General features: G+C 45.1%; 1 long non-coding RNA gene across 6 annotated transcripts in view; it reads left to right on the top strand.

The window, feature by feature from the left end:
• The window catches only part of LOC128055972 (uncharacterized), a 60,178-nt gene extending 48,854 nt beyond the window's left edge, over nt 1–11,324 (top strand). For 2 of the 6 annotated variants that reach the window (XR_008200130.1, XR_008200133.1), the window contains exon 3: nt 10,824–11,310. This is a non-coding gene — a long non-coding RNA (uncharacterized LOC128055972). Of the gene's footprint in view, nt 1–10,823 lie in introns of all 6 variants that reach the window. The other 4 variants (XR_008200132.1, XR_008200129.1, XR_008200131.1 and 1 more) reach the window with 3 other exon arrangements.
• Nucleotides 11,325–13,150: the final 1,826 nt, after the last annotated feature.

The following is a 13,150-nucleotide window of genomic DNA, read 5'->3' as shown; positions in this document are numbered from 1 at the left end:
GTTGTCATCTCCTTCTCCAATGCATGAAAGTGAAAAGTGAAAGTGAAGTCACTCAGTCGTGTCTGACTCTTCGCAACCCCATGGACTACAGCCCACCAGGCTCCTCTGTCCATGGGATTTTCCAGGCAAGAGTACTGGAGTGGGTTGCCATTGGGTAGTTCTGGCCAAATGGGACAGCCTCCACAGAGTACTGGGTCCGTAGGCAGAGTTTGCAGCAACAAGGACTAAGTACTCTTGCAGGGAAAATCCCATCTGGCCACTAGGGTTTTTTAACTGTTCGGGATCAGAGTGGGGCCAATGCTTATCTTCTGTGAAAGGCTGAGGGGAAACTTTAACAATTTCTTGGTTGAAATACTAAGAGTTATTGGACTCTTGAGCCTTCTATTCCTGTGGGGTTTGGAATGTATTTTTTCCCTCTGCAGTGACAGCAAATAATGCCCTAAAGCCCACAGTTTGAAAGGGTCTGGAAATACTCAGATTATTGTTTATAAAGATGTTTTTGGATTTTCAGTGGCTCAGGATTTCTTTGACATTGTTAGTACATTACTCAAACATTTAGGAAAGAAGCCTCCTAGTAGATGCAAACAAGCAAGCAACTAAAATTTTCACATTTCTCTTGCTTTTTTCTTGATTAATTTACACCACCACCGTGGCTGTAAAACCAGATATGAACAGCTCAGAAAATGATTGCTTACTCAGCCATTTCACCACAGGAACCTACTAAGCACAGCTCTGTGGTCCCCAGCAGAAGAGGCTGTGTGGCTCAGAGCTTCAAGTGCATGGCACCCATGACAGTACTTTCTAAATTGTTCATAATTGCTTTTGCCACATAAAGATGAGAAACTACTGTGTGACATAGCCAACATAAACAACGATAGAAGACAGTCAACAGGCTGGGAGAAATTTGGGGGATGTAGGCGATAGTGGATTAATTTCTACAGTATGTAAAGGGTTTCTAAAAATCAATAATGATAAGACAACAGACTGTAGAAAATGGGCAAAGAATACAAGCAGACAAGTCACAGCAGGGCAAGCTAGGTTGCGTTTGAAGAAGTGCTTAGTCTTGAGCACAGTGTTCTCTGGATGGGAATGTTCCTTGCATTGGTAAATATCCATGAGTAGGACTGTGAAATGCTGTGTGGCTATGAAAACATAACAATAGCTTCTGTATCAGTGAAAAAAGCAAGTATACCCCACAGAACTGTGAAAAGAGGGGTCAGTGAAAGTACAGGTCCTGAGTTTTCTGGGGACAGTTGCAACTTTGTTTTCATTTTAAATTTGTCACAAAATGTGACTTTTATACCTGTGTAAGGCTTTAATGTAAATAAATTCATATCCACCCCCCTAAACAAGAAAAAAGCAAGTACAGAGCAATATGACCAGAATGTTCCTATTTATGTATTTATTTTTTTAAAGACCTACTTACTTATCTTGCTTTGGGGCTGTAGTGGGTCTGTTTGCTGCACACAGGCTTTCTCTGGTTGCAGCGAGCAGGGCCACTCTTCATTGCAGTGCATGGACTTCTCATGGTGGTGGCTTCTCTTGTGGCACACGGGCTCTAGGCGTGCGGGCTCAGTAGTTGTAGTGTACAGGCTCAACAGCTGTAGCTCTTAGGCTTAGTTGCTCCACAGTATGTGGGGTCATCCCGAACCAGGGTTTGAACCAGTATCCCTTGCATTGCAAAGTGGATTCTTAACCATGGGGCTGCCAGGGAAGACCCCTACTTATTTATTATTTTTAATGTTCTCACTTATTTGATTTGGACTGTATTCATCTTGTCTTAAATTTTATTAGAGGATTCCTTTAGGTTAAACAATGTTTAAGGCTGTGGTTTTTTTCTAATGTATTTATTTTGGGCTTTACTGAATCTTCATTGCTACACATGGGCTATTCTTTGTTGAGGGACATGGGCTTCTCATCACGATGGCTTCTCTTGTTGTTGTTCAGTTGCTCAGTTGTGTCCGACTCTATGCGACCCCATGGACTGCAGCAGGCCAGGCTTTCCTGTCCTTCACCATCTCCTGGAGCTTGTTCAAACTCATGTTCATCGAGTTGGTGATGCCATCAAACCATCTCATCCTCTGTCATCCCCTTCTCCTGTCCTCCAATCTTTCCCAGCATCAAGGTCTTTTCTAATGAGTCGGCTCTTTGCATCAGGTGGCCAAAGTACTGGAGCTTCAGTTTCAGCATTAGTCCTTCCAGTGAATATTCAGGGTTGATTTCCTTTCAGTTCAGTTCAGTTCAGTCTCTCAGTCATGTCCGACTCTTTGGGACCCCATGAATCACAGCACACCAGGCCTCCCTGTCCATCACCAACTCCTAGAGTTTACTCAAACTCATGTCCATCGAGTCGGTGATGCCAACCACCCATCTCATCCTCTGTCGTCCCCTTCTCCTCCTGCCCCCAATCCCTCCCAACATCAGAGTCTTTTCCAGTGAGTCAACTCTTCGCATCAGGTGGCCAAAGTATTGGAGTTTCAGCTTTAGCATCAGTTCTTCCAATGGACGCCCAGGACTGATTTCCTTTAGAATGGACTGGTTGGATCTCCTTGCAGTTCAAGGGACTTTCAAGAGTCTTCTCCAACACCACAGTTCAAAAGCATCAGTTCCTTGGCACTCAGCTTTCTTTATGGTCCAACTGTCACATCCATACATGACTACTGGAAAAACCATAGCTGTTACTAGATGGACCTTTGTTGGCAAAGTAATGTCTCTGCGTTTTAATATGCAGTCTAGGTTTGTCATAGCTTTTCTTCCAAGGAGCAAGCGTCTTTTTAATTTCATGGCTGCAGTCACCATCTGCAGTGATTTCGGAGCCCATGGCGGGGGAAAAAAGCATTAGTTGCTGGGAATTTGCAGAAATTGTGGGAGGGTATTGGATAGGGGGGTCCAGGCAGCTTTTATAAGGACATGGACAGGGTGGTTGCAGCTGACATATGATTGCTGTAGTGCTGTGTAACTTGTAGAATGTTTGACAGTGATCCACCCGCCCCTGACACCCCCCAAAATCTTTTCTATGGAGGTCTATTGGTTGCATGCTCCAGAAACTATCTTGATACTCCCCTTCCTGCCCAGCGGAAGCCATTTTCAATTCAGACTCCAAAAGGGAAGCAAAACTTCCCAACAAAGGGCTTGTCATTCCCTTTCTTTCATGTAATTTACACAGACCCTGAGGACAATTAACAAAGCCAAAGAGAGCTGTGGCCTTCGCAGCCTTGCCAGCACTGAGTAGGGAGTGAAGGGAGGAGAAGGAGAAGTCTTTCACGAGGTGTGAGACTTGAAGACTTCTCTGAGCAAGTACATCAACGAATATTAAGACTCCACTGAGTGCCCTAAAGATGCCAAGGTCTCCATGTAGCTGGATTGGGAACAGGGCAGATCCAGTCAGTGCCACACTAAATAAGCACTCTTGCTCATTCTTCAGGAAGAAAGACCCAGTTGATGGAAGAACCTGTTGTTTCTTCTTAACATCCGCTTAATTAGAAACTTCGAGGACAGTAGAGATCATGGGCTTTGACTGCCCAGCGTCATTCTCCCTTCTTAGATAAGAGCACCTCGATTTTCCTTTGAGGGATCACCTCCTTCCTATTCTCAGATCAGTTATGGTGGAGTTGAGTCCATTCTTTGGCTCTAGGTGGAGGACACCTGACTGTGCCAGTCAGAGAAGGGCATGGTCTCAAATTCAGGCCAGCTGGGACTCTGGATTTTCATTGAAACTGTTAAATGAATTCTCATTTATTTTCCAACTGGGTTGCTAAGCCTCTAGAATGTATGTGACCCTGAGGTTGTTGGTGACCATCTTGGTACCTCAGGGGGAATTCTGAAGACAACACAAGTGAAAGCTGACCTGCAAGATCTAGGAATGGAGACTAACGACATTTTTCGAGCACCAGAGATCTAAACATGCCTGAAGCTTGTCTAAGTCTGGATGTCTCATTTACATGGGTCTAGGCTTCCCCCCACCCCTTTTTTTCCATTTTGAAACTTTGATTTGGATTTTTGACACCTGCGGCCGATTGAGTCTTAATTCGTGTCATGAATTATGTGTAGTTCTCATTGTAAAGTGTGGTTTGGCTTTTCGTAACATGACCTTTTGTCTTACAGTGCTGAATTTTTAGTTTGCTATGTGAATCGAGTGAGACCATAAGGAAACTAGCATTATCTTCTCTATATGGAAAAAAACGGGAAGGAAGGAGGGAATGGGAAGGAAGATGGGATGCTGAATTTAAAGAACCCTGAAGTCCCTAGGTACCTAGGAACCCTCAGACCCTATCCGATCTTTCTGTTCTAAGTGCCCCAGCTGTTCTGTGCTCTTCCCGTGTAATACATCGTCATAGTTAGTAATGATATGCTCATGCAGTATTTTGATTAATGTCTCTGTCTCCCTCATTGACCTGGCAGTTCTATGAGGGCAATGATGTTGCTAAATGTTATATCCCCAACAACTAGTCCAGCGTGTGGCATTCAGCAAATGTTTATGGAATGAATTGACATGAATAGTTATACAGATTGGACTGATCCTCCTTGATTATTGGGGTTAGGATTGTGGCAGAATTGGCAAAAGCAGGGAAAGCGGTTCCCATCCCCTTTGTATTTCCTACACTACCCACACCACCAACACACAGAGAATGTTTGTCTTAAATGAGATAGTTAATTTCAATTTGACTGGGAAATCGTTTATCAAACCTTCAGTGCTTATGTTGTTATTAGAGCATTTTATTGAGGAATTAGTGTGGTGGTTGACTTAATCTGTGGAAAGCCTTGCAGAGGAGTGGGTCAGATCTGTGTGATAAACAAGCAGTCTTGCTTGCTCCTTTGTCTTTATGAAATCGTCTGTTTAACTGGGATAGTCCACCCTCACTCAGGCTTGCCCAGAAATGTGTTGGAGACTGTAAGAAGACCCAGGCAGTCAATGAGGGAGAGGTTGGGGATGTTGGAGACTTGACTGTCTTAACCAGAAACAAAAGCAGTAAAAGGTGGCCCTGGGAGGAGGGGACGGGTATCCTGAAGCTCACTCCTTCCCCGCTCCCCTCTGGACCAGGCCCACCCCCTCTTCGCCACACAAAGCCTCCCCCTCCCAGCCGAGGCTGTGGTTCCCTTCCCCCAGCCTGCTTTCCCTGAGATGAGGCGAGTGTTTCCCAAGGCCCATGTGACTTACACTGGCAAGTGACGACTACAGACAGTTTACCAGTCAGTAAAACTGCCAAAGGCTTTTGTGCTGTAATAATCCTTTTCCTGTTTAAAACTCGGGGGATTTTCTACTGTTGCCAGTACTTTTTCAAGTCAGCAATTACAGTGTGGATTATGTAATGGCTAGGTATTAAAAATAGAAAAGACCAGAGTTTGCATCTATTTTAACCAAATGAAAACAGAGCAGAGGGAGGGGAAAGGAGCAGAGGGAGAGACCAGAGGAGGAGGGGGACAGAATTACAGAGGAGAAGCAGTGAGATCGCATCACGTGACCAGACAGCCCAGCCCACAGTCCACTCTGCCCTTCTGTCCCGCACTTGTATTCTAGGCCTTCTCCAGGGAGCAGACCCTGCAGAGAATTCTGAGGACTCAAGACCCTCCTGGGTATTCATCAGCTGAGCCTTGGGGTGTTTGCCTGCCTCTGACAAGGAAAGTGACCAAGATTGGGAGGGATTGGATTTGGTGTTCTCTTCCAACCGTGCCCCCTTCCCTCCCTACCCACTCACCCCCTGCCCCCAAGTCCAGGACTCCTGTGTCTTGATTTCCAAGGTCTTAGAGCTCTGCTTGTTTCTCTTGTTGCAGTGTTAGCATCACGGGATGGTTTATGGAGGAGTCTTTAGCATCCCAGGTCTCTTATCAGTCCTTTGCCAAAGCCACCCCGAATAAATATATGATGTAATTGAAACCCCTGTATTCACTATGAAAAATGGCTTCAGACCCTCCAGCCCTCCTGCTTCCCCACCCCAACTCCTCTTCCCACACTGGATTGCTACCTCTAAACCCTTCAGGTGGTGCTTAGGAATTCAGAGGCTACCACTGATTTGTTCTTATGTGACTTCTCCTTGCTAATCCCCTACCCCTACCCTGAATCAGGAAATCTTTTTGTTTTCCAAGAGACCTACTGAATTACTTTTAAGTACCTCTAATGGTGAAATTTTAGGTGCCAGGTGGGTCTGGAGCAAGGAGGATATTTTTGGAAGGAGGACTACTAAGAGTCTGACAGATCACATCAAAATACACCAGGCTTTCTACTATGTCACCATTTATACAGAAGAACCCACAGAGGGAGGTTTTGAGTTAATCACTTATACATAGTCTTTGAGCCTACATAGAGCCTATCCTGAAAGTATCCTGCCTCGTAGGGCTTGGGTGGCAGGAAGTGATGGGTACTTTGAAGAAGCAGCTCACTGTTTCTAAAGAGTGAACCCAGATGTGTTTGGTGGGGTTAGGGAGAGAGACCTAAAAGTCTGGATTGTCAATAGAATCAGTTGCAGGCATTATTAGAAAGTTACTTCCTCGTCATTACTTCTGTCCACTCTTGCACCTGCCCCATCACATTTCATTCTCAGAGCCTTCATCTGCACTGGGGGTGGAAGAAAGTGTCAGCAACTCACAATAACACTGGTCCTAGCTCATCCAACTCCACCCAGCCCTGCCCAAAGTAGAGGGAGTGCAGGGAAAGGAAGAGGGATCTAATTTGTGAATTTTAGGCATCATTTCACTAGATAGGAAGGGGAACCTGGGGACCTTCCTTAGGGCCTTTCAAATCATAATACCAACCTGCACTGGAAATGTCCATGGGTGGCACGTCTCTTGTTGGTTTTTAGGTCTTTGATTCTGGATTCCTGTTCACATTCTCACCAGAGGCTGACTTTGGTAAAGACTGCCCAATATGATATGGTCCAGATTTTAATTCTTCCAACCCACTGTGTCCAGTAATGCACTTGAACATGCCTGATCAAGTTCCTGGCCTTGGGTGTGGTCACGGTCAGTGCTGCATCAGTCGTCTGTTATCTGGACAGGCTGGTCACTCCAGACCAGGCAGTCAGCAGAAGCTGGAGGTCACAGTGAGTATCTGCCTTCCACATCCCATCCCACTCCTGAGATTTTAGCAAGGCAAGGAGTTCACTGACACACCTGCCTTAGGGGCTGCCAGGGGCTCGAGTCAGTCCAGGACTAAATCGTTAGCAGGGTTCACAAAGGAGCCCTTTCTGCCTAAACTCAACTCTGTGCTGTGGCCTTCTTCCCATTCCCACCCCCATGGAGAAGACCATAAGGATACATGGTAACTTGGCCACAGCACCTGCCCCATCACACTTCATTCTTAGAGCCTTCATCTTCACTGGGGGTGGAAGAGAGTGTCAGCAACAGAATAACTGGTCCCAGCTAGTTGGGTATACTGGTCATTCCTATCCTTTTTCTGAAAGGGGTCACCTTTCTTCTCATTAAAATATCCAAGGTATTTTCACCCCTCCACACACAAACACACACAGACATGTGTGCGCACACAGAGGGGGTGTTTCTGGTGTCTGTTGCTTAAGATAGTACTAGTAGTCATAAGCTGGTATGGACTGGGTAACACTTCAGTTCAGTTCAGTCACTCAGTCATGTCCGACTCTTTGTGACCCCATGGACTGCAGCACGCCAGGCTTCCCTGTCCATCACCAACTCCTGGAGCTTGCTCAGACTCATGTCCATTGAGTTGGTGATGCCATCCGACCATCTCATCCTCTGTTGTCCCCTTCTCCTGCCTTCTTCAGTCTTTCCCAGCATCAGGGTCTTTTCCAGTGAATCAGTTCTTTGCATCAGGTGGTCAAAGTATTGGAGCTTCAGCTTCAGCATTAGTCCTTCCAATAAATATTCAGGACTGATTTCCTTTAGGATTGACTGGTTTGATCTCCTTGCTATCCAAGTGACTCTCAAGAGTCTTCTCCAACACCACAGTTCAGAAGCATCAATTCTTCAGTGCTCAGCTTTCTTTATGGTCCAGCTCTCATATCCATGCATGACTACTGGAGAAACCATAGTTTTTGATTATATGTACCTTTGTTGGCAAAGTAATGTCTCTACTTTTTAATATGCTGCCTAGGTTTGTCATAGCTTTTCTTCCAAGGAGCAAGTGTCTTTTATGGCTGCAGTCACAAGGCAGGGGGAGCGTTTAAATAGATTTAATCTTTATTTATCTGGCTGCATCGACAAATTTGAGACACAGTAGTGCTTCTGTTGGAGAAGGCAATGGCACCCCACTCCAGTACTCTTGCCTGGAAAATCCCATGGACGGAGGAGCCTGGTAGGCTGCAGTCCATGGGGTCGCTAGGAGTCGGACACGACTGAGCGACTTCACTTTCACTTTTCACTTTCATGCACTGGAGAAGGAAATGGCAACCCACTCCAGTGTTCTTGCCTGGAGAATCCCAGGGATGGGGGAGCCTGGTGGGCTGCCGTCTATGGGGTCGCACAGAGTCGGACATGACTGAAGCGACTTAGCAGCAGCAGCAGCAGCAGCAGTGCTTCTGTAACATGGGACATTCATACGGGCCACAGAGCAAGGTGTAAATGGTAGATCTCTTGCAGTAACTCCATGACCGGGGTCAGAGCTCAACAACTATCTCCCTTTGCCGCACATAGTACCACACCCCTCAGACCTCTTCTTGGTCTGATTCTGACGTCAGATTCAGAAATAAGTTTGGGAAATGAGCCAAGACAGGCTGAGGGTTGGGCCTCAGGACTCCACCTATTTGTCACAGCTCCTCTGGCTGGAAGTACCAGGAGGCAGGAGTGAGGAGAGGTGGTGAAGCACCTGATATGACTGCAGCCACACCTGAGCTCCTCTGTCACCCAGCAGAGCATGGGGGTGGGGGGAGGGAGAAAGAAGGGGAGGAAGGAGAGAGGGAGGAGGGACGGGAGGGAAGGGGACAGGGTGAGGGGCTTGGAGCCAGGGCCTTGGAGCTGGGCAGGGCCAGATTGACAGGGATGTCTCTGTTTCCACCAGGAACTGAGACTCTGTTTCCTTCTGGGACTGAGATTCAACTGTTGGGGGTGCTAGTCTTGGGAAAGTCAGCAGGCGGTGTGCTGGCAGCCAGCGTTGGCCTTGGGATAATCTGAGTCCAGGCTGACCAGGGTTGCTAAACACAGAGCCGTGCCAGCCCCTCCTCTGTACCCTCTTGCCTTCCAACCAGACAGACAGGCCTAGGCTCCAAAAACAGTTTCGTCACAAAAGGAAAGATGAGGAACAACTCACTAGCACTTCCTGCCCTGAGGGGTTTGCGTTTTAATTTTGTTTTTTGGTAAAGTTTTTATTTAATTATCTGGCTGCACTGGGTCTTAGCTGTGGCATGTGGGATCAAGTTCCCTGACCAGGGATCAAACCCAGGGCCCCTGCATTGGGAGCATGGAGTCTCAGCCACTGGACCACCAGGGAAGTCCCAGGGGTTTGCATTTTAAAAGGACACTTTGAGAGTATTATTACTATTAGTATCACTAAAAATGTTAACTTCTTCTCTAGTCAGTTTTGGTCATTAAAAATTTTTTATAAAAAGTAAAAAAAAACCCTTAAAATTATTAGCATAAAATTTACAGTCTTTTTTCCATATATACTGTATTTAATCTTCCTTTCTTCATTCCCAGAATTTTTTTTTTTTTTTTTTTGGCCACGATGTGCCCTGTATGGGATCTTAGTTTCCTACCCAGGGATGGATCTCACACCCCCTGCAGTGGAAGCATGAAATCATAACCACTGGACTGCCAGGGAAGTCCCTCATGCCTTTTGTATATGATTAGTTTTGTTAGAGGGCCATTTTCTAATAACCAGCTTTTGTGTTATCTCTTATTTTTTTGTCTTCTATTTCATTGTTTTACTTTTTAATCAGTTTTAAACTAGTTTTGTAGTTGAAAAATAATACAAAGGATCATTTTCATCTTATTAAAAAGACCAGCTACCCAAAAGAATGGACAAAAGATTAAAAAAAGAGAATTTTATGTGACTTAAAAGACCTTACTTACAGGTAAAATGATGGATCTTAATGGTGGGCCTCTGGGCTTGAGTGGGGATGGGAGGCATCTTAGAGTCGGTGCCCCGTGGAGGGAAACCTGGGTTGCACCCTGGAGGCTGCTGCCCCCACCTGTGATTTAGTTACTGCTATTAGTCAAGGCACAGACCTCTGCTTCCTCCCTGGTAAATCGTGACTAATAAAAAATGGCCCCACCTGTCTTAATCATTCGCTACATCAGTTCAGTTTCTGAGTGTGAGGGAGATAAAGCACCTGAACTTGCCCTTTTCGCTCTGCTCCCATCTGTCTGCTACCGCAGGCAGCAGGGAGGGGCGAACCCTGCCTCGCCTGGAGGACTGCCTCACCAAGCTCTGGTGTGTAGCCTTAAAGGAACATTATACTGAAGGGAAGGAAAGTATCTTATTCTCCCTTTAGCTTTTGCCTGCTCCCTTATCTCTTCTTCAGCTAGGTTTTGTTATTGACTTTATTTTTAGGTGTTTTATAATTCTTTTTCTGTGGAGAAGTGAGTGGGAGGGGTAGGTGTTCTGGAAACAAGTCCAAAGAACTGGGAGTCAGGAACTAGGTGGTCTGTATCTACAGTTCTCAAATGTTTTGGTCTTGGGACCCTTTTTATGTTCTTTAAAATTATTGAGGACTTTAAATACTTTTGTTTATGTGGATTGTAGCTATAGATATTACCATAGTACAAATATGAAAAAAACTAAAAACAGAGGCTTTAAAATTAGTTGTTTATTATTTTAAAATAACAGTAACAAATCTTTTACATGTTAGCATACTTCTTATAAAAAGAACAGTTGTATTGTTTTATAGTTTTGCAAATATCTCTTTTTTTCTTCCCCCCAGGCTGCTCCACGTAGCATGTGGGATCTTAGTTTCTAGACCAGGGATCGAACCCGCACCCCCTTCATTGGAAGCATGGATCACTGGACCATCAAGGAAGTCCCAGCAAATCTGTTTAATGAATAGCCTAATAGAAGACAGCTGGATTCTCATGCCTGCTTTTGTATTCAGTGATATATTGCTTTCCTTGAAGTAGATGAATGAAAGTGAACTTCATACAGATTTGTATTTGGAAAAAGTAAAAGTATTTTAAGAGCCTTTTCAGATAATTGTGGATATCTTTTTATTCAAAGTCATAATATTTTGATAAAGACATTTATTTACATAGCAGTAAAAATTATATATTATACATCGTGTGTGTGTGGGCTCAGTCACTAACTCATGTCCGACTCTTTTGTGGACCCCTGGACTGTAGTCTGCCAGGTTCCTCTGCCCATGTAATTTTCCAGGCAAGAATACTGGAGTGGGTTGCCATTTCCTACTCCTTGGATATCTTTTTTGATATGTCACCAGAATTGGACAGGTGGCATATTCTGAAAGGTTAGTTGCAGTGTGAGATCTGAAGCCATATCAGTGAAGTTCTCATACTCAGTTATGTTAGGGCTTCCTTGTGGCTCTGCTGTTGCTGCTGCGAAGTTGCTTCAGTCATGTCCCACTCTGCGACCCCATAGACGGCAGCCCACCAGGCTCCCCCATCCCTGGGATTCTCCAGGCAAGAACACTGGAGTGGCTTGCCATTTCCTTCTCCAATGCGTGAAAGTGAAAAGTGAAAGGGAAGTCGCTCAGTCGTGTCCGACTCTTCGCGACCCCATGGACTGCAGCCCACCAGGCTCCTCCATCCATGGGATTTTCCAGGCAAGAGTACTAGAGTGGGGTGCCATTGCCTTCTCTGGCTCATCAGTAAAGAATCCGCCTGCAGTGCAGGAGACCTGAGTTCGATCCCTGGGTCAGGAGAATGCCCTGGAGAAGGAAATGACAGTCCACACCAGTGTTTTTGCCTGGAAAATCTCATGGACAGAGGAGCCTGGCAGGCTATAGTTCATATGGTTGCAAAGAGTCAGACACTTCTTTGTGACTAAAAAGCAGCTATGTTAAAGCTGTTGGTCTGTCTTGTTCGTTGAATGGGTCTTTTATTCATGCCTGATTTTCTAACATGGTGCATTGGTGGTCATTGGAAAATAATGGCTCAGTGATTTATGCAAATCTTCCAAATGTAGACACATTTCAGTTCGTAATACCACATTTGTTATTATTACCACTAATTTCATCACCAAGTCTAGATATTGGGAAGCTGTCAAGCTCATTTTGTCAACAGTTTTCACTTGACAGCTCGAATTTTATCGGCAAAAAATACTAGCGGTTTCTTGATTTGACAAGCTCACTTCATTTGTTTTTGAGAACACGTCTTCTAGTACCCGTCGGAATTATCAAAGTTTGTCAATTGTTCTTTCTAATAAAAATGATGTTCCCCCCAAAAGCAGGTAGTTTAGCTCTCCATGCAAACAATGACATAAACTCATTCAGTACTTCAGCACAAGTGATTTGTGCATAGACTCATAACAAGATGTATACTCAAGGGTCATGTTTTAATAAGATTAATAATTATTGCTCCATTGTAGACATTCTTAGGTGAAGTTGACCTTTTTATTAAAACATAAGTGCTTGGGAATGAAGAATATGACTTTGTTGATTTGCATTAGGGCCGCAGCAGTTTTATCTCCTGTTGCTTTTGTGTTAATACAAATGTCAACAAAGTGAACACTGCAAAAAAATCCTGGTAGTAGTTAAAAAAAAAGTCTTGGTATTATTATGGACTCCCCCGCACCCCCAAGCCACCGCCCCCAGGGGTCCAGAGATCATAATACAGTAGCCATTGATCTACGCGATCTCGGGCAGTGATGACTTGGGGGCTCCAACACCTCAGTCAGCCTTCCTGGGTCTCAAGTTTCTTCAGCTGCATGAGGGGCCTGGTTGGGTTCTTAGTCTCTCCATACTGTTGAACCCTATTTGCTAGTCCTTGGAGCCACTTCTCCCCCAACAGCTGTGCTACAACTTTCTTCTCTCTCCCTCTCATGTCTGATTTTCTCTCCATAGCTCCCCTCAGCACACCTCTTACAGGTGGGTGTCCTTGTTTCATGTGCTCCTTCACTCCCTGGGTGATCTTATCCCTTCCCTGGTCTTTAATCATCATCTGCAGGCTGACAGCTTCCAAATCTCTATCGTTAGCCCAGCTGTCTGTCCTGGGCTCCAGTTCTATGATTCCAGCTTCCCTTTGTACCTCTTCACCAGTATGCTTATAGGCATGTCACAGGCAGATTTCATCATCCTTC

This window comes from Budorcas taxicolor, chromosome 11, assembly GCF_023091745.1.
Source record: "Budorcas taxicolor isolate Tak-1 chromosome 11, Takin1.1, whole genome shotgun sequence".
Classification (NCBI taxonomy): Eukaryota; Metazoa; Chordata; class Mammalia; order Artiodactyla; family Bovidae; genus Budorcas; species Budorcas taxicolor.
The sequence above is the reverse complement of the archived record's forward strand: the minus strand, read 5'-3'. Positions and strand labels throughout refer to the sequence as shown.